The sequence below is a fragment of the Rousettus aegyptiacus genome, unplaced genomic scaffold (assembly GCF_014176215.1).
Source record: "Rousettus aegyptiacus isolate mRouAeg1 unplaced genomic scaffold, mRouAeg1.p scaffold_m13_p_7, whole genome shotgun sequence".
Taxonomy (NCBI): domain Eukaryota; kingdom Metazoa; phylum Chordata; class Mammalia; order Chiroptera; family Pteropodidae; genus Rousettus; species Rousettus aegyptiacus.
This window is the reverse complement of record NW_023416310.1, coordinates 17,126,422-17,149,642: the sequence shown is the minus strand read 5'-3', so window position 1 is coordinate 17,149,642 and position 23,221 is coordinate 17,126,422. Positions and strand designations below refer to the sequence as shown.

At 39.5% G+C, this 23,221-nt stretch overlaps 1 protein-coding gene across 2 annotated transcripts in view; it reads right to left on the bottom strand.

The window, feature by feature from the left end:
• Positions 1-20,683, bottom strand: part of LCLAT1 (lysocardiolipin acyltransferase 1) — a 150,521-nt gene extending 129,838 nt beyond the window's left edge. Inside the window, exon 1 of one of the 2 annotated variants that reach the window (XM_016136076.2) lies at positions 20,341-20,683. The gene's annotated coding sequence lies outside the window, so the exon portion shown is untranslated. The remainder of the gene's footprint in view (positions 1-20,340) is intronic. The other variant, XM_016136075.2, reaches the window with a different exon arrangement.
• Positions 20,684-23,221: the final 2,538 nt, after the last annotated feature.

Sequence of the window (23,221 nt, the reverse complement as noted above, 5' to 3'; positions counted from 1 at the left end):
AAGTTTTTTTTTTAATGCTTGCATAATACAAAATCAAGTGTTCAATAACAAATACTATGCTGCATATTACTGTAATTTCAGGTTACCAAAGTTATTTCATTAAAAACTTTTAAAATAATGTAATCTTCCGTAACTTACGGCATCCAATGATTTTAAGGTGTTTGGAGTAGAAGTAATTTAACACTTTGTATGTATCACTTATTCCACAGAAGTTTATCTAATTTACAGTCAAATAAAAATTTGGTTCTCAGATTAGAAATGTCCCAAGTTGGAAATTCTATCAAAATACAGACAGAGACAACAGTCCCAAATTATGAGCAGGTAGCATTTCAAAACTTTGCATTTAAGTGAGCTGTTGGGAATTCAAAGGCATTTTCTCGTAGAAATTATATGGTACATAGTGATCAGGTTTTTGGATCAGCCTACAGAAGCCTATTTCATTCAAATATACCTGAAAATAGCACTCGGAATAACAACATAGTCTTTAACCACTATGAATAAACACCTAACTTGGAATAATGATTTATAAAACTGTATATTAACACCCCGATCTCTTGTACTGACTCTCAAACTGTGAGTGACCCACTCTTATTCCCTGTCTTTTCTTCCAAATGCCTGTGACCAGCTTATGCCTATTTTTTTATCCTTTATCAACACTCTTCACAGATCCTGAGCCACAGAAATCACACCACAACTTACCCCATACTTCCTACCCCTTAAATAATCTTTTGAGATTTCCATCGCTAGAAAAACCTTTGGGAGGACAAAGAGAAACAGGAAAAACAAATGGGGGAGGGGAATCAAAAAATTTCAAAAAATTCTACAAAGCAGTTAATTCTGTTTTCACCAAAAGGCACATGGAGTCACATGAAATTTTTCTAAGCTCTTATTTTCATTGAAATATTCCTCTCTAGAGGCCCGCTCAATCCCTCCAGACTGAAATCCTAGGCTGAGCACTTCTGAGCTATTGCTTCTTCCATTAGAAATGCTTCCTATTTAATTCCTTTTCACATTCTCTCTTTCATCATTTAGACCCTAAATGGAAAGATTTAGAAAGGGGCATGTTTGTAACATCTTTAGGTACACACTAAATTGAAATAAGGGAGAGATGGAGCCTAAGTAGCCAGGCCATTAAGGTCACCATTAATATGTAATTTACTATATACAAGTTAGGAGCTATATACAAATGCTTTGGAGCAAAGAAAGAGTTTCATAAACGCCGGAGAAATTTCCAGAAATGAAAAAACATTTATCTTATATATCACAGTATAACAGTCCTTTGTTCTTAGCTTGCCTTATCTTTCCAGTAACTAGACTGAAGATGTATCTATATCTTCTCTGTACAACTAACATGGACCTGAGTACCACGAATAGGGAGAACCCAGAGCATCAAAAAGCCAGCGCCCGATCTAATGAAATTAACTTACCAAGAAACGAAGGAATGAATTTTCTACCTAATCTAAGTGATGAAAACCAAAAGGACAAGAGCTATATACTAGCCTTAAAATCCAATGAATATGGTAAATGACTCTGAAAGCCGAAAGAAACCTAAAAGTTCTAAGTGCCTTCAAAGAATTCTTGAACACAAAAATGAGCAGTAGATCCTCCAAACTTTAAAGAATTAATGTGTTACAGAAAGTAAACTAAGAAGGTAACACTGTACATTATGGGCCAAAAATTTTTCACGAATTTGAAAAATTAGGTACAAATTATTAAACTACTGTCTGTGACTGAAGCTCACAAGAAACCGCACACTTAAGTGCAGTAATGTAAAGATAACATATACAAGTCCTTAGCTCGATATGACTAAATATCCCATCTGAGAGCTGCCAACCTGTAAACAATTAAAAATTGTTAAACTACCCACTATTATTTTATAGAAGCTGGTCCTGGTTCCACCACTTACTGTATGACTTTGGGCAAATTATTTAACCTCTCTGAGTCTCAATTTCTGGACTAGTAAAATAGAACTAAAGTTGGTACCTACCTCATGTTGTGAAGATTAAATGACATAAAGGTAAACTATTTTAAGCAGCAAAGCAGCAACAGGAACAGAATAAATGTTCAATAAAGGTTAATTAGCTACTGTTCTTTTCTCCAAACTGACACATATAAAAAGCTAATTGAAGTCATATCCATCACTTAACACTGCCCTTAAAACCTTCACATCCCTCAGACTGATGACTAACCTAGAACCTTGAAGCTGAAGGTTCCTCTGGAAAAATTACATTAATTCAGCAATGAGACTCATGAGAGATTATCAAATCTTTGCTTAAACATTTCCAGGATAGAAACTTGACATCTCAAGAAGGCATATAGGAACAGTACTAATTACTAGAATGTTCCTTTTGAAGATTTCATTGTACTGATTGCTGCCTCTCATAAACTTCCTATCTGAAAGGCTGAATTCACTAGAGGGCATCACAATATTAGGAGAAATCATCTATCAGAAAGAATCATGAAAAGAAAAAATTATTCAAAATTTATTCTGGCTAAGAGAAAAATGCTGCATCCAGTTGTAGAAATAACATGCATGTTAATCTAAAAATCAGTCTGTTTAAACATACATTAAAGATTCAGAAGGAATTCAAAGGAAGTTGGGTTATAAAATCACAATATTTACAGGTTCTTGGCATTAAGGTATGTGATTCAGATTATCATAAAGCTTGGGCTTGCTCCAACTTCACAATAAGGCCTCCTAATAATTTTATGCAACTTTAACAATAATATATTTATAAAAGCAAATCATATAAAACCAGATTACCTTTATTATTGCTCCTTGCAGCCATATTCCAAGTCACTACCAGTTTTCCACAAAAAGACCCAGTGCCAAAGAGCTGCCTTTGTATAATTATTTAAATGATCTAAAACCAAATTATTTTACAATGTCCACATTTGTTAACAAAGTAATGGTACAAGTAGAGGTTCACCAGGCTCCAAGACAGCCCAGAAGAGCTTTCTTCGAATATCTTCTAACTTGTTATAATTCGCAGTAACACGTAACGGAAAAAACATGGAAAACTAGGCACTGTTTATAGCACACCGTTCTACCATATCACACTCCTATTCTCCATGAAACTGTAAGACTCTGTAAGTTGTAGGTAACTGAGGCACAATGCAAATTCCATCCTTTCAGGTAGAGGATTCGGCTGACTCCCTCACTGCTCCCTGGCTCCTCCTCTCCCACAAACCACCTATGTCTCCATTTACGATCCATTTCAACACTCCTTAACTTCGTATAAATTTGTAGAGTGTTTTTACCTTTCCTTTGAACCAGTTATATTGTTTCCCTGATTCCCCCCACTGATAATGAATAAAACCTTTAAGGCAAACTTACTTTTATATCTGTATGTCATTACATTATCACTTCGCATACCAGTCAACTTTCTCATTATTGGTTAGTACTGTCTGGTACTAACACAAAAAGAGACTCTGAACACGGGCTATGAACTGGACTGGAAAGGCACACCTCTCCATGTAAACTAATAGGCAGACCTTTGACTTTTGCAAAATCAATCCCTTCTCATTTCCGTGGCATGAATGAAGCCATGAGTGCTGATGAAGTAAGGAAATCAGGTTTCAGGACTTGCAAAGCTGATATACAGGCTGAATACTGGCGAGGCCAGGGAACAGCAATCACAAACTGCTGCCCATTCCTCTCCACTATCCACTTAATGACGTCCTTTAAAAAGTTAAAACTGAAGACAATGGTCAATCCAAAAGCAGAATTCATGTCAGAAGACAAAAAAACAAGTTTGGTAGTCTGCTCTACAAAGGATTCTCAAAATCTGCCATCACTTTGAATGTGTCCATCCATAAAACTAGGTATATTTCTACATCGCTTTAGAAGAAACACAAAAGTCTTTGTTTAGTTTCATAAATTATCAAAAGTATAATCGTGGAAAACTATAAAGGAAGTAGAGGGATGAGAAATATATTGATAACAAAATCAAAGATCATGTTCCACATGCAAGTAACCTAACCTGGGGGAACTGGGTAGCTTCTAAGCCCATCACATTCTTCTCCATCTACCTACTTTCTTTATCCCAAAGACACTAACTGAACAGAAATAAAATAAAAATAATCATAATAGATTTCAATTTCTCTTACTACTAAGAGGCACACTATGATAGCTAATTTTATGTGTCGATTTGCTTGGCCAGGAAGTACCCAGATTAAACGTTAATTCTGGGTATGTCTATGAGGGTATTAGAGGATGAGATTAGCATTTGAATTGGTGGACTCAGAAAAGTAGACTTCCCTCTCCAATGCGGGTGGCATCATCCAATCTGTTGAGGGCCTGCACAGAAGAAAAGGCAGAGGAAGGAGAACTGGCGGCCCCTTTTTCCCACCTCACTGAGCTGGGTAAGACATCTCATCTCATCTTCTCTGGCCCTTGGACTGCGATTTACAGCACTGGCTCCCCTGGTTCTCAGGCCTTGAAACTCGGACTGAGTTACACCACTGGCTTTCCTGAATCTCAATTTTGCAGACAATAAATCATGGGACTTCTCAAACTCCATAATCACATGAGCCAATCTCTCATAATAAATCAGTATCTATCTACCTACCTACCTATCCCTATCTCTCTATATACATATGTATATACACACACACACATATATATATACATATATCAAATACATACACACATATCCATACATATTAAAAAATTTAAATATATAAATACAGATAAATAGAGATATATATATTTCCTGCTGGTTCTGTTCCTCTGGTGAGCTCTATTACACACACATACATCCTGCCCTTGCTCAGAACTGCCTCTTTATGTATAAATATAAAATGAATTAACAGTCAGAACTATCCAGTCCAGGCAAACTATTTTCCAAGAGGAAACACCTGCTCTCCACTGACTGGTGAGGCCATGGATACACTATATATCAACCATATTTAGAAACAACAAATCATTTCACTATTTTTTAAACCCCAGAGAGAATGCTGAGAAAGGCATAATTTGTTTAATGCAAAAATAGTTTTAGGCAACGCAGTGATCCATAGTTAATCTCTTCTCCTCATCTTTGAGACTTAAAAGTCTCATTTAATTCATTTACTAAATATGGCTCAAAAGAGTCCATTACAAGATGGGGGGTAGGGGGAAGGGGGCTACTGGTAAGACTTAAAAAAGCACAATTATTCTAATAGGGCTCTAGGGTTTTTTCCCAAAAATATTTAGGAAAAATAAACACCAGAAATGAGTATGAAAGGACAGAGTATCTTGCCTCTCTGCAAAAAAATATTTCTAAAACCTGGTCTACCAAAAATATTTTGTATAAAACCCATCTGTTATTAAAATACCTATAAGGAAGACACAAGTAATAAGACAGTTTACCAAATGCAAGAACAATATGCATTCTGACTCTAGGACCACTTCCATTTTTATGAGAAAAGAAAACAGGTTACCACTTTTTGAGCAACTTCCCATGCAGTCATTGGTCCATGATCCTTTCTTTCTGTGTAGGTCTCAGAAAACAAAACTGGTATTTATAAACATCTCTTTAAAATTGAGAAAAAAAATTAATGCATGAAAAAGTTTTTTTAATTTTAAAAGGCTCAATCTGGGCAAACCTTTTTTTTTTTCACAAGCCAGTAAAAAAAAGTGAAGCCTCAGAAGTAGATACGAACATCAACTACAACAGTTCAGAGAGGTCTGAAGGTCCTATCTCCTTTTTTCCCCCTTCTCATAAATGTTTTCCATATGTTCTTGACCATGTAAGCACAAAGTACAAAAGTTATTACCATGTAAAAATTTCTTTTGTTCTTGTTTTTGAGACTACTTCCTATGAACGGCACAAACTTTAAATCTTTATAGTTTGAAATGTCCTTTGGTCAGCTCAGGTGACACAAAAAAAGGTGACACCATCTTATTTTTAAGTAAAATTGATATTAACCAGCATAATCACCCAACTTTATCACCTAGGTTGGCCCTAAAATAGCTTCTGGCTCATTTCAAACACTCTAGCTTCAAAGACCAAAGATTTAGCACAAATTCGGTTAAAACAATATGCTGCATCTTTTGAAGACATGGTTTGAGACAGGGAGTAGTCCTTGCCTTCAGAAAGGTTCCCTCCAGAAAAACTAAAATATTCATTGCCATCGACACCACCTTTCAATGCATGCCCAACGGCCTCCTCCATTCCTTTTTACCCATGCGCTTCTTACCTAAAAAGGTCCTCTCCCAAGCCGCCAGGCCAATTATTGAAATCCTAAAATCTCTTCAATCCTAGCTCAAAATATACCTGCTCCACGAACTCCAGAAGTATTTCAATTTCTGTACAGCTCACTAGGTCAGTATGTGCTATTTTTATCCTGATGTTCTTTTAATATATTCTGACTTCTCGATTATAGTTTATAAGTAACTAGAAGGCATATCTTCCATCTCCAGTGCAGTTCACCGAAGAGACACACTGACTGACCCTTCCAAGAAATGATAGGTGTTTATTTTCTTTTCTTTTATATAAGATTGGGACAGTATTATTAGTTTGGGCCTGATGGACTATGGTGAGCCTTGCAAGGCTAAAGAGTGCAACTTTTATCCTGCAATAAAAGAGAACTGAAAGATCTCGAACTCAAAAATGATATGATAAAAGTGTATTTTAGAGAAAGCAGTCGTTGGTCTACAGCTGCCAGATTGGGGGGCAAGGGGGTAACATCTAGATCAAGGAAGGCAGGTAGGTGGCTCAGCATAAAGGGTTAAGTTATAAGGTCAGAAAGCCCTGGGTTCTCCAACACTTCTCGCTCTGTGACTCCGGGTTAAATTATATGACTTTTTAAAAGCTTCATTTTCTTTATTTATAAACATAGATGATAAAACCAGAACTTTTAGTATTACATCAAATACCGTAATGCCTAACAAAGGGTAACAAGCTCAGTGTGTGCTGACACCAATTCTCTTGACACCAACTGGGTGTCCTTCAACTCAGTTCTGATAGTCACTCCCTGGAGTTAGCATCAGATTCCACAAGTTAAAGGACAAGATACCCAACTATACTGCCCTTGCTTCGGATGTCCCCAAGCCATTAGAACTTTTGTCCAACTTGGCTACAAATTCAAGGGTTCCCACAACCCTCCTTCAAGTGTAATAATTTGCTAGAATGACTCACAGAACTCATTGAAAACACTATACTTAAACAAGTACAGTTTTATTATAAAGGATATAACTCAGAAACAGCCAAGTGGAAGATGTGTGGAGCAAAGTCTAGGGGGAGAAGATAGGGGGATTCAGCGCATCCATGCCCTCCCTGAGAAATTCATATGTCACCTTCCCCGTACATGAATACATTTACCAACACAGAAACTCTAGTGTCCCAGAATTTATACAAGGCATTCCATTACATAGGCATGATTAACTAAATCACCAGCCACATGAAATGAATTCAATCTCCAGTCCCCCTCCACACCCCAGAGATAAGAGGGTGATAAAATTCCAACCCTTTAAGGGAGAACTAAGTCTTTCTGGTATGGCTAGCTCCCACTCTGGAAACACTATTGTAGGGCCCACCCTGAGTCACTTCAGTAGCATACACTCAGGTATGGTTTAAAGGGGGCTCATTATGAATAACAAAAGATACTCCTACCACTCAGGAAATTCCAAGGATTTTTGAAGCTGTGTCTGGACCCAGGGTCAATGACCAGAAAAAAAATTTTATTACATTACATACATAGTAAATGAAGCCATTATTTTAGAAACCAAGTAGTAGACAAGTAAAATAATGCACGCAAAAAAAATGAGAAAAGAGAACATCAAAAGCGTCACAAAAGACAAAGCAACAGCAAAAAGGAGAGGGGGTCGAATTGAAAATAAAGGTTCAAGCCTAGGTGACTAAACAGACAGAAACAGACAAATAAACAGGAAGAAAGTGAAGATGGGGCTGAGGATGAATTTCATGTTAGTGCAGTTGAGACTAAAGGCAATGGCCAGGGATTTCAAATGGACACTGGACAGATACGGAGAAATGAGCCTAGAGATGGGAGAGGACAGGGCCAAAATTGGTTGTCAGGGTTATCCACATAAGTCAGATACCCCGGTCCTCCACCCACTACCCCCCAAAAAAGCCCTCACTACTCAAAGGCGGGGGGAGGTGTCACATAAGCATCTATCTGAGTTCAATAAAAGAGTTATTGCACACAGCCTCAAATATAACTGAACTCAAGAACATATTCCATTGACTATTTTGCACTCTAAACAAAATGGTACCACATTTTTAACGCAAAGATTTCCAAAAGAATCACATGACCAAATGCCAAACAGAAATGTCAGGTTTTGTTCTTTGAAAGAAATGTACCATTTTATTTTCTATCAACGGGAAACTTATAATGCATCTCTCTAACAGAAATGCTTATTTTTCAAAGAAGTTTATAGAACAACCATAGAACATTTCAGAACACAACAACATAAACAGAAGAACTGTGTATAATCAATTCACAAAAGCTTCTTGTTCAGCTTCATGAAGCAGGATAAACACTTCAAGCATAGAAACCATTACAAAGACTTACTCAAAGCTTTTAGAAAGCACATTCAATAACCAGAAACTGCCTTGGTAATTGCCCATGGTTCAGAAGCATCATAATTTATTTTTCCCCACGGTGCACACATCATCTCATCCTTTTGTTGCTAGCTTCCCAGAAGAGAATTCCAACTCTGTCTTTCAGCCAGTAAAGGTGACAAATGGGAAAAGAAACGGAAAGCAGAGTTTGAGGACAGCATACAGGGCTAGTCAGATGGCTCACAGTATAAAAAGACTTAATGGGCCCACGGAAGCGAGACATTCAAGTACTCACTGGATTAATTAACAGGCTCACTGATTCAGGAAGTCAGGAGGATGGTGGTGGTCATGGTACTTAGGATGGGAATGCCAGAAGAGTGCAGCGAGAGCCCAGTATATGTGTCCCACCCATTCATTCATCCATCATAACCATTCCCATCCCTTCCCCCAGTCACTCAGGGAGACGGGGAGGCAGCAATGTTACAACTGGTAGAGACACTGGAGTTTCAACTCTTACCTGATAGTAACACTCCTAGCCAGAATCTGGTCAGGGAAGGTGAAATCTTAGCCTAGATCCCAATCTCCAGAGGGAGTAGAATAAAGGACAGCCCCGCCCCCTCCCCACATTGCTTAAGACTTGGAGAATTCGAGTTCCAAAGATGGCTACAGGAACTCGAAGACCTTCCTAATGAAAGAAAATAGGCATGACACACTCTCTCCATTTCCTGGACTCTGATTCCAAAGCCAAATTACAAGGACCTTTTCATTCTGCATCAAACTTTAAAATATGTTTGTATTAGGCAAACTGCTGCTTTTGTTATAGTAGTACTTAATTCTATTACACCAAAATGAATGTATAAACCAAGTACAACTGTAGTTATCTACCTATATATAAACTTCTTGTTGTTCATATGGTAGACAATGTCTGCTGAGGTTTATTTTCATTATCTTGAGCTAAGAGTAGCTGAGCATGCCCTTAGCTTGAACCATCCCCCAACTGCTCCAATTACAAAACACACAGAACGCCAAGGTCTGCCTGAGATCACTAACAATTTCTGAGGAGCTTAAAGTCTCTCAGCCTCAGGATCCCCTCTTCCAACTCAGCCAATTCACCAATTTTACCCTGCTTCCATCCACCCTTATCCCGCAAAACACCCCCCAAAAAACCCTTAAGTAAAACAGAGGGTCTGAAGGAACAGATAATTTAAATAACAGATATCCCTGAGCCAACTTTCCTGTTCTTCTGTCTTCTTTAATCACCCACATCCCTACTCAACCAAAAACTGTCCTCGAAGTTCCAAATGGTTATTCCTAGGTTCAGCAAAATTCAGCCCTTTCAGATTCCTACCCACTAATGAGCATGCCCACCTGCCAAGGCACTGAGCTCAAAGCCTTCCATCTATTAAGATCTACCCTCCAAATTTTTTTAAAGCAAAATGATCATTGTTTCCCTGTTAAGCCACATTTCCAGCCATAAAGCTTCTTCCTAGTACAAAGGTGGGCAGAGCAGATCTTCTCAATGTTTACTAACATGAACTAGCAAGCTGCTGTTCTAACTAACTGCTCACCAAAGCAAACCCTGCCTTCCCCTTTCTCAGAACAGCAAGGTCACCTGCATGTTAAAATGTCCTTCCTTTCAAAAGCAACTATTGTCAGTTACCGCATTCCATTCCTTCCAGTTCTTGCCAGGGAAACGTTACATCTTAACCAAGTAAAAAGTCCCCTCATTGTTTTCTTAACAGATTAAGAAATTAAGTCTCAAGAAGGTAAAATTAGTTGCCCACAACCTTCTAATAAAAGAGTTCTTAAGATGTATGAGGTGCTGTGAGAAATGTGTCACTTGCATCATCTCTCTTAATCCTCACAACAACCACAACAGAAAAATAGCACTGTTGCCCCTTTTTACAGTGAGTAAACAGACTTAGGTTAAAAAATAAAATTCCCTGCTCCAAATCACAATGACAGTAAGTGCTATATTGGGATTCAAGCCCATCAGGCGAAATTCAGATTTCGAACTATTAAAGGATAATTTAAACAAACAAACAAATAACATGGTGTCTTCCGTACAAATATAAAATGAATACCTATCTATGATTTTACTTAACTCATTAATTACAGAACAAATAAGACGGTTCCACCTGGTTCAAACGCAAATCCAAAAAGTATAAACTTAAAGGCAAGCAGAAATGGTGAAAGATCTGCTTAATAGATTCAAAACTGGCTTCTTCTACAAAGGCAGAAAAGAAATCAACTGTATCTCCGACCAACAAATTCATTTGCATGTCTAAGGACAAGAATTATCTGCGTTAAGTTATTCACAACTGTACAACAAAAGTTGTAAAATAAAAAATAAAAGCTGCAGACCCTATAGATTAATCGTCAGAAAAAATGTTCTAGACATCACCTACCTTCCAAAGAAGACAGACAGCAAGTAATCATTTGGTGCATTTCAAAGACTTTCACAAATAACCACTATGCACAATGTCTATTTCTTCATTTAGAAAAAAAATCCATAGCTTCAAGATCTCTAATCACCACTAGAAAAATTGAGTTAGTCTCCTCCGAAAAATTACTCTTTCATTCAGATAAATTTTTCTCTATCACATACTAAACCATAAATTAAGGCTACAAATTTATATACAAATGCAAAAATAAATGAATTCATTGGATGGTCAAGTTTCTTAAGAGATCTAAAACTAATAAGGATTTGGTGTTACTGAACAGTGACCCACAGAATTACTCTCTGGGGGAAATAAAGACATATAGTCAAACTGTCACTTCCAATCAAATGACCCCAAATTAATTTTCTTGCATAAGAAAGTGTGAAAAATTAGTAAACAGCCAACCTCATTTAAAATGAAGTAGAGAGGCCAGAAGGGGGAGCTCTAATCCCCTTACGACAACAGTAAAGCACAGAAGGAAGAACTCTGTAATAGCCCTCCCAAGTTCCTCTTCCCCTCTCTATGAGAGTTTCCTCTCCTTTACATGAGGGTACTCTCACATGGCCTGCCATGGTTGCATGACCGGACTGCAAATCTTTGTTGTTCCCGGAAAAAAAAAAAACATTTTGCTGGAGAAATATCTGGCTGACTTTTTACTTAAAGTCAACAAAAGTAATCCTAGTCCAATTTACACAACCAGTAAAATTGAGTAACTGTACTTTTCCCTACTGCTCCAGCTAAATGCAACTAAAAACCCCGAACATTATATATAAAACAAATGAAAGAAGACTGAAAGTGAAGAGGAGGCAAACCAGCTATGGACCTTGGGACCCACGGAACCACACAGTGGTGAGTCTCCTTTTCCTTCTGCATCATATACCACACAGAGAGGGAGCTGAAGAAGCCAGTAATCCAGAAATGCAAAGGGGGCAGATAAAACAAAGCCCTTGCTCTTTCAAAGGACCAAGAAAAGAGCAGCATAGCAAAACAGAAATTTTTTATGCAATAACCAGTGTACTCCCACAAACACAAACAAACACACACACACACACACACACACACACACACACACACACAAAAACCTATCACAGCAAAATGCCAAGTAGGGCGCCTAAACCATCAATCTCACCAGGCTGTAAAGCTGGGCCTCAGCATGACCCACCCCAACTTCCTACCCCTGCAGAGGTAATATCGAAGACAAAACTTTCTTCCCTGCCAGGTAGTAGTAATACCCACTTCCCTTGCCACACAGCATCTATGGAGACCACCTGGGCAGCCTGGACTTCTCCCATGACAGTAATTAGGCACCCCTTAGCAAGGTCTAATAGAGAATAAGAACTTTCACCACCTCCCAAGGGTAAAAAGGCCATCCTCTCCCAGTGGTGTCAGTAGAAGCTATGTAGGGACAGTAAGGGAGCAGAGCAGGATCAGTGAAAAGGACTCGGGAGGAGCTGAAACCCTGCCTAGCAGCCAGGAGCCTCACTTTGTGTATCAATGGACCAATTCCTTGACAGCACACAACTCACTCAAAATGAAACTAGATAACAAAAGGGCATATAACCCAATTAAAAAATGGGCAAGGGATCTGAATAGACATTTCTCAAAAGAAAATATACAAATGCCCAACAAGCACAGGAAAAGATGCTTGACATCATTTGCCATCAAAAAAATGCAAATCAAAACCACAATAAGATACCATTTCATACCCACCGGGCTGTTTATAAAACAACTTCTCCAGGATGCTATAATCAGAAAGACAGAAAATACAAGTGCTGATGAGAATGCGGAGAAATGGGAACCCTCAATGCACTGCTGCTGGGACTGTAAAGTGGTACAACCTGGAAAACAGTCTGGCAGGCCCTCAAAAGATTAAACATACAGTTACCACATGACCCAGAAAACCAACTCCTAGGTGTATATCAAAGAATAATGGAAACACACATTTACATAAAAACTTGTACAAGACTATTCATAGCAGCATTATTCATTATAGCCAAGAAGTGGAAACAACCCACTATCAATTGACGAGTGGCTAAAATGTGGCATATCCACACAATGGATTATTACTCAGCCATAAAAAGAAATTAAGTACTGTTACATGCTGCAATATGTTTGAGCCTTGAAAACATTAAACTAAATGAAAGGAGCCAGATGCAAAAGACCACATATTGTATGATTCCATTTATATGAAATACTCAGCATAGGCAAATCTACAAAGAGTAGACGAGTACAGTAGCAGCCTAGGACAAAAGAAGGAAGGAGGATGAGAATAAGATGTCACTGCTAATGGACACTGAATTTCTTTTTAAGTTTATGAAAATGTTCTTAAATTGTGGTGATGCTTGCACAACTCAATATTTTAAAAAACGCTATGAGATCCGCAGCTGACTTCTTTCTAGAAATTGACAAGCTGATTCTAAAATTCATACGGACTTGAAAGGAACCCAAAATAGACAGCACGATCTTAAAAAAGAACAAAAGAGGAGGACACATACTTCTTGTTTTCAAAACTTACCGCGAAGCAACAGTAATTAAGACAGTGTGGTACTAGCATAAGGATAGACATACAGTTCAGTGGAATAGAACTGAGAGTTCAAAAATAAACCCATGTGTCTATGCAACTACCATATGCCCCAACAATTGCACTCCTGGACATTTATCCCAGTGAAATGAAAATTTATGTTCACACAAAAACCTGTACATGAATGATCATAGCAGCTTTATTCATAATAGCCAAAAACTAGAAATAATCCAAGATGGGTACAACCACACCAAAGAATACTAAGGATAGTAAGGAATACTACTCAAGGAAAAAGAACAAACTCTTGATACACACCAACAACTTAGAAGAATCTCCAGAGAATTACGATAAATGAAAAAGACAATCCCCAAAGGTTACACACTGTATAATTCCACTTATATAACATTCTTACAATGACAGAATTATAGAAATAGAGAACATAGTAGCGTTTGTCAGCAGTCAGGAAAGGGGGTGTGTGGCTATCAGAGGATTATGAAAGGGATCCTTCTGGTGAAACTGTTCTGTATCTTGGCAGTGCCAGTGTCAATATTCTGGTTGTAATATTGTTCTGTAATTCTGCCACGTGTTACCTTGCAAAAAATCCCAGGTGAAGGATACATGGGATCTCTATTATTTCTTACAACTGAATGTGACTCCACAATTATCTCGACATAGAGCCTAATTAATTTTTTTAAAAAAAGGAATCCCTAATCACTGCTGTATAAGAAATACATATATAGAGTTACTACTTTTTTCCTAAAGTAGGTAGTAGGCAGTAGTGACTTTAATCTCTTCACCTGCAAAACATAGCTTAACAAAAACATAGGTGAATAATGACATCCTTAAAAGACACCCACGTCCTAACTCCTGAAACCTATAAATGTTGCCATATGTGGGAGGAGGGGGAAAAAACCACCTTTGTAGGTATGATTAAGTATTTTAAGAGGGGGGATTATCCTGGGTTATCATGGGCCCTAAATATATTCATATATATCCTTCTAAGAGGGGTACAAAGGGAGATCTGACCATAAACAAAAAAAGATGTGACCACAGAGGAAGAATTGGAGTGATTTACCACAAACCGAGGAATGCAGACAAGCACCAGAAACTAGAACAGGCAGGGGCAGACTCTCCCCAAGACTCTCTAGAGGTGGCATGGCCCTCCAACGCTTTGATGCTGCTTTTGAACTTCTGGCCTCCAGAACTGTGAAAAAATTAATTTCTGGTGTACTAAGCCACCAAGTGACTGGTAATTTGTTACGGCAGCCACAAGAAACTAATACAAAGACTTACCCATCTCCTGAAACGTAAAGAGCTCACAAATACGCATGGAAAAGGCTCTTGAGAAATCTGAAGCACAATAACAAAAAAAAGCAGATGCAATTTTAGAGTTCTTAATTCAAAATAATACATAGCACCCTCGATTTTTGAGGGTTAAAGAAATCTAGATAAAAAGAAAGAAATATGGCTTTGGGGATAATTATATCCAATTTGGTCTAGACTACCTAGGTTTCTAATCCATGTTATTTACCCTCTCTGGACCTCAATTTCCTCAGAGGTAAAACGAAGATTACAATAGTATTCACCTCATAGGGGAAGCTGTGAGGGTTAAAGGGGTTAAAAACTTAAAGCACTTAGAAATGAACCCAGTATCTAGTAAACACTCAATAAATGTTGGCTGTCTTATTATTATTATTATTATTATTATTATTATTATTATCTATTAACCATTACTACCTATGGACCTCATAATAGTTTTCACCACTGCCCTGCTTACCGTTCATCATAGAAAACCTAGACGTGATAAGAGGTGACAAAATCTCAATGATCTCTGTACGGAAGAGATTGATCTGTTTATCTCTCCCCTCCCCCGCCCCTCTGGACAATAACCTCGAGGCCGGCAACCAGGTCTTATTTAACTCTGTCCCCATTACCAAGTTCACGGTAGGTGTCTAAAATGTTCAAGCTAAGTAAGTGAACATTTTGATGTTGAAGCCACTCCTTTTTACCATCATTTTCCTCCCTAATGCCATACAAGCAAGTTTTCATTTAAAGGCCACACAATATAAAGAAAAAAAATAATTCTAAGAAAGCATTTGTATTACGACAACAGGCCAGCGGAAATAGTAAGAGCCACAGAAAAAGCTGCCTCCCCAACCAAAATACCTAAATATTCCAGTCAGGGAAGAGTCGCTGTCAGAGTTAAAAACAATCCTTTCACACTGCCCTCCAGCCACACAGAGTCATCAGAATGGCTGCCACGGTCACTTCTCTATCCTCATCATTCTCTTATTCCCATCTTTTATCCATCATTTGCTTGTGACACCAGGTCACCAACATGCCATCTCCCTGCTCCATGAGTTCTCCCGAGGGGATTATCTATTCACTTACGAACATACAATGTAGGCGATCTCCTGTATGAGACAGAAAACTAAGGGTGGCAAACGACTTCCCTTCACTGTCTGTAGAACAGTAATCTATTTCCCTTGAGGAAGTGAATAATTTATGTTTCCAGAAACCTCAACTGTGAAAGACTGCCGATAAAAGTGGTTAATCATCTCCAGACAGCTTTCACTGATGGCTGCCCCTCAGCTGTCCCTTCCTTCTGCCTCTTCTGGTCTGTCACAGGAGGATCCCCAGAGCCCTAGCCAGATGGAGAAGACTATGGAGAGGTGCGATGAACACACTCTGTCAAACTGGACTGAAGCTCACAAAGGCCTCTTCTGAGCTTTTATCTCACTGCTACCAGGAACTCACCAGAGGCTTTTCTTAGCCCCATTATGACATTCGAAACTTTGCAGCCAGAAGAATTAGAGCTAGTCCTCATTATCCAAGAGCAATTAGCATAGTAGAGAGAAAGGCCACAAGGTGATTTCTCAACCAGGGACCACATTTCATAACGATTAAAGAGATCTGATTAGTTTTCCCCCCAAAAATTAAATAAAATATAAATCATTTTATTTTCACAATGTATCTTATATTTACCAAAAGTTACGTTACACTTGCAACTATGCACTAATTCTTAAGACAGTAATCAATTGGTAGAGTTTGGGATGTAATTTTGTGATCAAACTGTAAAAGAACATGATATGACAGCCTCGATTTCTCATTTGCCTTATCCAAGACAATTATATAAGTCATTTTGGGGGGGGGAACATATATATATATATACACATATATATATACACACATACATATATATTTCATCATTTATTTCCCTGGAGCCTCTCATACCCTTTTAAAATCCTTTTAAAGCACCTCTCATCATCAACCCTGCTGGTTTTCCTCATCAAAAGTTAATTGGTCTAACATTGCCAAGCTCTTGCTGGTGCCTCTTTTTAAATAAAAATATAACAGTAACATGCACAAATCTTAGGTGTGCAACTTGAATTCTTACATATACTTACACCCCTGTAACCGCCACTCATCGCCAGGCATAGAACATTTCCAGGATCTCAGGTTTCCTCACGCCCCTTCCCAGCCCTTACCACTGCCACTGTTCCCACCTCCATCACCAAGGCACAGTTGTACCTGTTTTTGAACTTCACTTAAATGGAATCATTTAGTGCTTATGTTTGGCGCAGTTCTCGACCCTGTTCTGAATTTATGAAACCCTGCGACTTTGCAAGGTTTGCAATTTCGCCTTCCAGTTGATTTGGAATGTGTTCATGTTATGCTGTTGGAAGCTAGACAACTCTAATGTTATGAATGTTTAAGCGAAGATCAGTTCTACAACTAGAGAATTCATTTGTGGTTACTTCCATACTGTAATGGATTCTGTACAAACATTTAAAAATTCATGTAAAAAAAGAAATAATGTTAAACGTCAATTCTAATTGAAAAATAAAAAATTTATGAAAAAGGGAAAAAACCCTCTAATATCCATTATCCTAGCAGTTTATCCCAAACATACCTTAATTTGCCCCACTCCCTTTGTGTGACTTTCCTCCAATGGAGCTACATTTGCACTAGACCCTGCTGACTTTTGATGACATGTTTTCTATAGTCTCAGAAATCAGAGGCCTAGAGGAGGTTATAAGCCTGATTTTGTTACATTTGTCCCAACAACCTCAGAGGGTTTACAATTTTTTAAAACCCAGTAACAAAGAACTGCCTGCTCTTTTTGCTTAAATAAGTTAACAATATCTCCAATCTCCAACCCTAAAGTTAACAACAAAACAAACACGTTACTTTTCTCTGTCCGCTCTCTCCAAGTGGTCCCCTCCCCAACACCCAGTGGATCTTCCATTCTGCCTTCAACATGAACACAGCCAACACCTTGGTTCACTCCCTCACCATCTCATCTGCAGTGTGGAAACTGTCCTTAACTAGTCTCTTTTTACACTGTCTTTCACACTGTCACCAAACTCACTGCTCTAGAACACAAAGTTGATCATGCTATTCATTTGATTAAGATTCTTCTACAGGTCGCACTGCCCATGAGATAAAGTCACTCTCTTAGCTGGGAATTCAGTCTGGCCCTAACCTTTCCTAGCTTCTCTCCCAGCAACCCCAGCAATACTCTGGTCTGAACCCTGGACATCCATGCACTCTCAATGCGTCCTCCTTTGGCTAGAAGCCATTTCTCTCTTTATCCTATAGTCAGCTCCCTTCTTTTCTTGGCCAGGGCCACCCCGGCAGAAGCAACTTCACTTGTATGTGTTCCCATAGCTCCCTGTACCCAATGCGACTATATCTGAGTCCTTATCACACGGCATCAGCTAGTCATTTATTTGCTTCATTCGGTAGTCTACAAACTTCTGGACCTGGGGCTTCTCTCTGGATTCCTCAAGGATAAGGTCAGAATTTGATCTTTATATCCCAGGGACTCGGCAGGGCAATTCTATAAAGGCTCAATGAAAAAAAATTATGTCCCAGCCACTTTTATTTGTCATCTTTTTTCTATAGAGATTTAAAAAATTAGTACAAGTATGTCAAAGCAATGAACCTAACACAAATTTTCTTTTAAAAGTCTTGTAGTTCCAACATATATTAAAAACAATATAAACATATAGATTTACCAAAAAGTCATGGAGCAAACTACTTTAAAGAGTTTAATAAAAACTAAAAATTCCATAATTATTAATTTGTGCTTCCTGTTAGAAATTAGTCACAACTCATTGTTTTAAAATAACAATCAAAGGTAGCATGAATATACCACTTAACTAATCACCATATAGTATCACTATATAGTAATCGCCAAATAGTAATCACCATATAAATCACTATGGGATGCCAATGGAATGAATCAGTTATTATTTACACAACTAAAAGATCATAAACAAAATTACTTCACTGAAAAATTTGTTCATATTTATCTAACACGTAAGATAGATAAATATGGGTTGTCTGCAGGATACTGGAAGACAGTATGCATGGGAGTTAAGAACACAAGCTGGAATAACAATGTTAGTGGCACAACTTGGGGCAAATAACAAATGTCAATGTGCTGGGTGGGTTCCTCATCTGCAAAACAAAGATGAGAAGAGTGGCCACTTTACAATGTATCTGGGTGACTGAGTTAGCCTGGCAGGGTAAATGTGTAGTGAGTAAATGTCAGCTGTTATCACGTGTTTTTGACGTTTTAAAGCCCCTTTATGTATTCTCGTAACAGTACAATGAGTTTGGACAAAAATCCTATGCCCATTTCAGAGGTAAGGTACTAACAGAGAGGTTGTATGACTTCTCTAAGATATCTTGAGTGCCAGAGTTGGAACTAAAAACCATACTTAAGCCCCAGGCCAAACTGAGCAAATCTCCATGGATCCAGTTTGGAAGATTCTTTTGGGTTGTCCCCACTGTTTCCTCTTGGTTGTCAGCAACAGCCAGCCTAAAAGCCTGGTGGCAACCGATGAACTACTCCATCTGCTCAAGTTCAAAGGATGAGAGAGATGCCTCACTTTCGTAGTGCGTGACCCATAACCGGCACTCCAAAGACAATAGCTACTGATCACTGAACACAGTGCCACTGTGTGCCTTCTCAATAACAGAACAAGGCTCTCCGCAAAATCAAGCCTGCTACCAAAAAGAAAAGTCCCTTAATGTTATGCTTATCTATCACATCAAAGTACAAAGTGGCCATAGAAATATTTTTAAATAAAAAAATTGATTTTTTTTTTACTTTTAAAAATGTTTTGCAAAAAAGAATTTTCGTCGAGTTTTCTGAAAACTAAACCAACTAGTTATATTTCATGACATGCCTTTGCCCAAAGAAGCCCCTAACATGAATAGACAGTATTTCATTTCCGTAAGACCTTGACCAATACCTATTTTCCATACTTCCCTGGGCTAAACTGAATTTCAATCTTCAGTCTTAATTACAGACACGTTCACATGGAATACTATAAATGAGCTTTAAAGGAAGATTCAATGCTCCTGGAGAACCCACCTGAACCAGGCTAAGTACAAGCAAGCAAAATATCTCCAAAACAACACCTAGGTGTCCTATCTTCCTTTTTCTTCTCTTTGAATGGGGAAGCAGAAGTTAAGATACACCTTAATGATCAGATTTGACATCAGCCCCTGAGTAAGGCCTGCCTTTCCTTTCCTGGAACCTACAAGCAAGTAGATGTCTGGCACCTGAAAGATACACAGATAAGGCAGTTCCGGCCCCCACCCTCGACAACTCACGTCCAAGACTCTCACGTGGCAGCCACTTGGGACGTTTTGCACATCTGATTTAACAGCTGCTGAGATCCGACTGCGTTCGGGGCAGGGCTGCTCCCAGACCCGTCCAGGTCTGGAGCAGGAACCTGCTAACGCTCATGTGTCAACAGCGACGGGGCACCTGGCTTTCCACATTCCGCGGCCACCTCGCGGACCCGGCCGGCGCAGCCCCTGACACCGTTGCCTGCTTCCCCGCACCTCCTCTTACCTGAGCCGGCGACGCCGCCACCTACGTCGGGACCTCAATTCCAGGTCAAGTGACCGTTACCCCGGCCACAGCCCGAGAGGCCCGTGGGTCAGGGGGAAGCGCCCATAGGGCCGCTCCCCCTCCACCAACTCGGGGATCCCCTGGCCGCCATTTTCCCCGCGCCGTACCCCCACCTGACAGTTCCAGTCTCCCACCTGTGGCCAGCAGGGGATCACGCGCGACACCGTGGGGAGCGCGTGCGCGAGCTGGGGAATCTGTGGGGGTCACAACCTCCGGGTAGAACCCGCCGCTAATTCATCCCGAAGCGGGGAGGTGTCCAGCGGGTCGCCCTAGTAATGCGTCCCGACAGGCTTTATACTGATTGGCTGCGAGCTCCGTGACGCGACGGCGTCCCCAGCTGCGTGAGAAGCCCGGGTCCCTCGCGCCCCGCCCCTGCTTCGTAGCGCGGGGCTCCGGGGCGCCCGCCGTCTAGGGCTCCCTTAAAGGGGCCGCACTCATTGCTCGCACGGAGAGAGTGAGGTCTGTAGGGGCGGGAAGCAATAGAAATAAATCTCACAGAGGGCGTTGTCCGTTGTCCCAAAGAACAATGACCCATCCAACTCCTATAGTTTCAGAGTGGAAAACAAATCTAGGGAGTTTTAATTTACAAACCTAATTTACTAGTGCAAAGTCAAGGGACAAATCAGGAGAACCTGCTCTAAAACCAGATTCTTCATACCGCTGCGCCAAGCTCTTAGCACGTGCAGTATCCACCCCCACCCCCACCCCCGTCCTGGGGAAACTTAACCTCCTCTGAACCCCCACAGCCCTTTCATCATGCCTCTAGTAAAAGGTTTCATTGCTTCCTACTGTGGGGTGTCTGTCCCTACTAGACTTTAAAGCCCCTAAATGGTAGGGACTGGAGTTAAACCTCTTTTCATTTCCTACACAAATCCTTCCTCCTGTTGATCTTCAACAAAGATTACTGAATTAAAATCTTAAAAGTAATAAAATATAGCCACACGCAGAGCCAGCCATTCACGTATGTTTATGTATTCGTCTATTCAGTAAGAGAAGGGGAGGGAGGTAAATTTTTTTTTTTAAGTACAAGTTTTCTGTAATAATAATATCTATGTTAAAAATGCATAGCTTCAATATAGCTAAACTGTACCCCCAAATTCTGTGTGAATCAAGTTTCTGTGCTACACTCGTAAGTCAGCTCAACTCCTCACCAATTTTGTTCAAAAATATTGAAATGTTTAAGATGTGCTAAAACTGCATTAGAAAAATGAAGATAATCTATAACAAAAGAAAATGCCAATACAAAAGCCTCTGTGGCTTTAGAAAGCCTCTGTGGCTTTAGAAAGCCTCTGTGACCTTAGGCCACATTTTTTATCTTTAGAATAAAAGGTTTCTAAATCATCTTCCCACTCCTACGCACACACAACACGTCCTACAAGTTTTTAAAGGGAAAAACCCCGAAGGCACTTGGAGATGGGTTTTGAAATCAGGGATTGTGTAATAGTTTATCTCTGCATCTCTGTACCTTCCAGGCCAGCTGAGAAAGAGAACTCTACACATTTGAATATAGCAGATGTTAAATACAGGTTAACTGACTTGAATGAATCAAGTCAGTTAACCCGTATTTAACCTGTATTAAGTTTCTTCCTTATTTCACCTTTTAGCCTTTGGCCTTTCTTTGGAGTGACGTGATGGGATGGGAAGGAAAGGACCAAAACTGTAGAGTCCAGAGTATTAATTCTTTTTTACCCAAAATACATCGACACCCACCACATGTGGGTTTTCCACACCAAGGAATTCTCCGGTTCTCTACAGACACTAACTGGGTGTCCTACAATGTAATTCAATCCTGCCACCGACTACTCCAATAATGCAGACCCTACAGGTTAAGGGCTCAGTCCCACAAGACTGCCCCCAACTTCAAACATCAATTGAATGTCTGGGCTGTTGTGGTTCTATCAAATCTAAGACCCACGGAGCCAATTGAGATGAATTGTGAGCCTTTATTAGCCGGCTAGCGACTGACTCTCGACCACACAGGGTTAGAGATCAGTCCTGAGCTCCCAAAAGAGGCAGTTTGTAAAGCCTAGAACCACACCCTGGTTAACATCAAAACAAGTAAGCAGATTACAGAATCAGAAGTTGGCTCTTAGCATATCTTTGAGCAGATTACCACAACCTGGTTAACAGAATCAGAGTAAATCCTTAATGCCAGCTTACTGGAAAATTTTCCACCCTTAACAGGCCCACCACTACTTCCGACCAACTGTCTATAAATAGAGTATTCCCACAATGCCCTGCTCCAGTTCTAATCTGCTAGAACAACTCACTGAACTCAGGAAAACACTTTATTTACACTTAGTGGTGTTATAAACAGTACAATTGAGGAAGGAACAAACAAATGGAAGAGATGAATAGAGCCAGGTGTGGGCAGTTGGAAGGGGCATCCGTGCCTTCTCCAAGCGTGCCACCCTCCTAGCACCTCGATGTGATCACCAACCCAGAAGTTCTCAAAATCTATTGTTTAGGGTTTTTATGGGAATTTAATTATATTGGCAAGATTGAAGAACCATTGACTGTTGGTGATTAACTCAACCTCCAGGTTAAAGGGTGGATTTATAAGTTCCAGTCTGCTAAATCACAGGGTTGGTTCCCTCAGGCAGCAGCCTTCACCATCAAAGCTCCAATTGAAAGGAGCTCTCTATGAATAACAAAAGATCTTCCTATCCCCCTATCACTCAACAAAATACAGAGATTTTAGAAGCTCTGTACTAGGAATGGAGACAAAAACCAAATATATATGTTTCGTATTACAGCACACTATCACAGAGGGTACAAAGAAAAGACTGCAGGACAAATCCAAGCAATATGGCATTAAAGC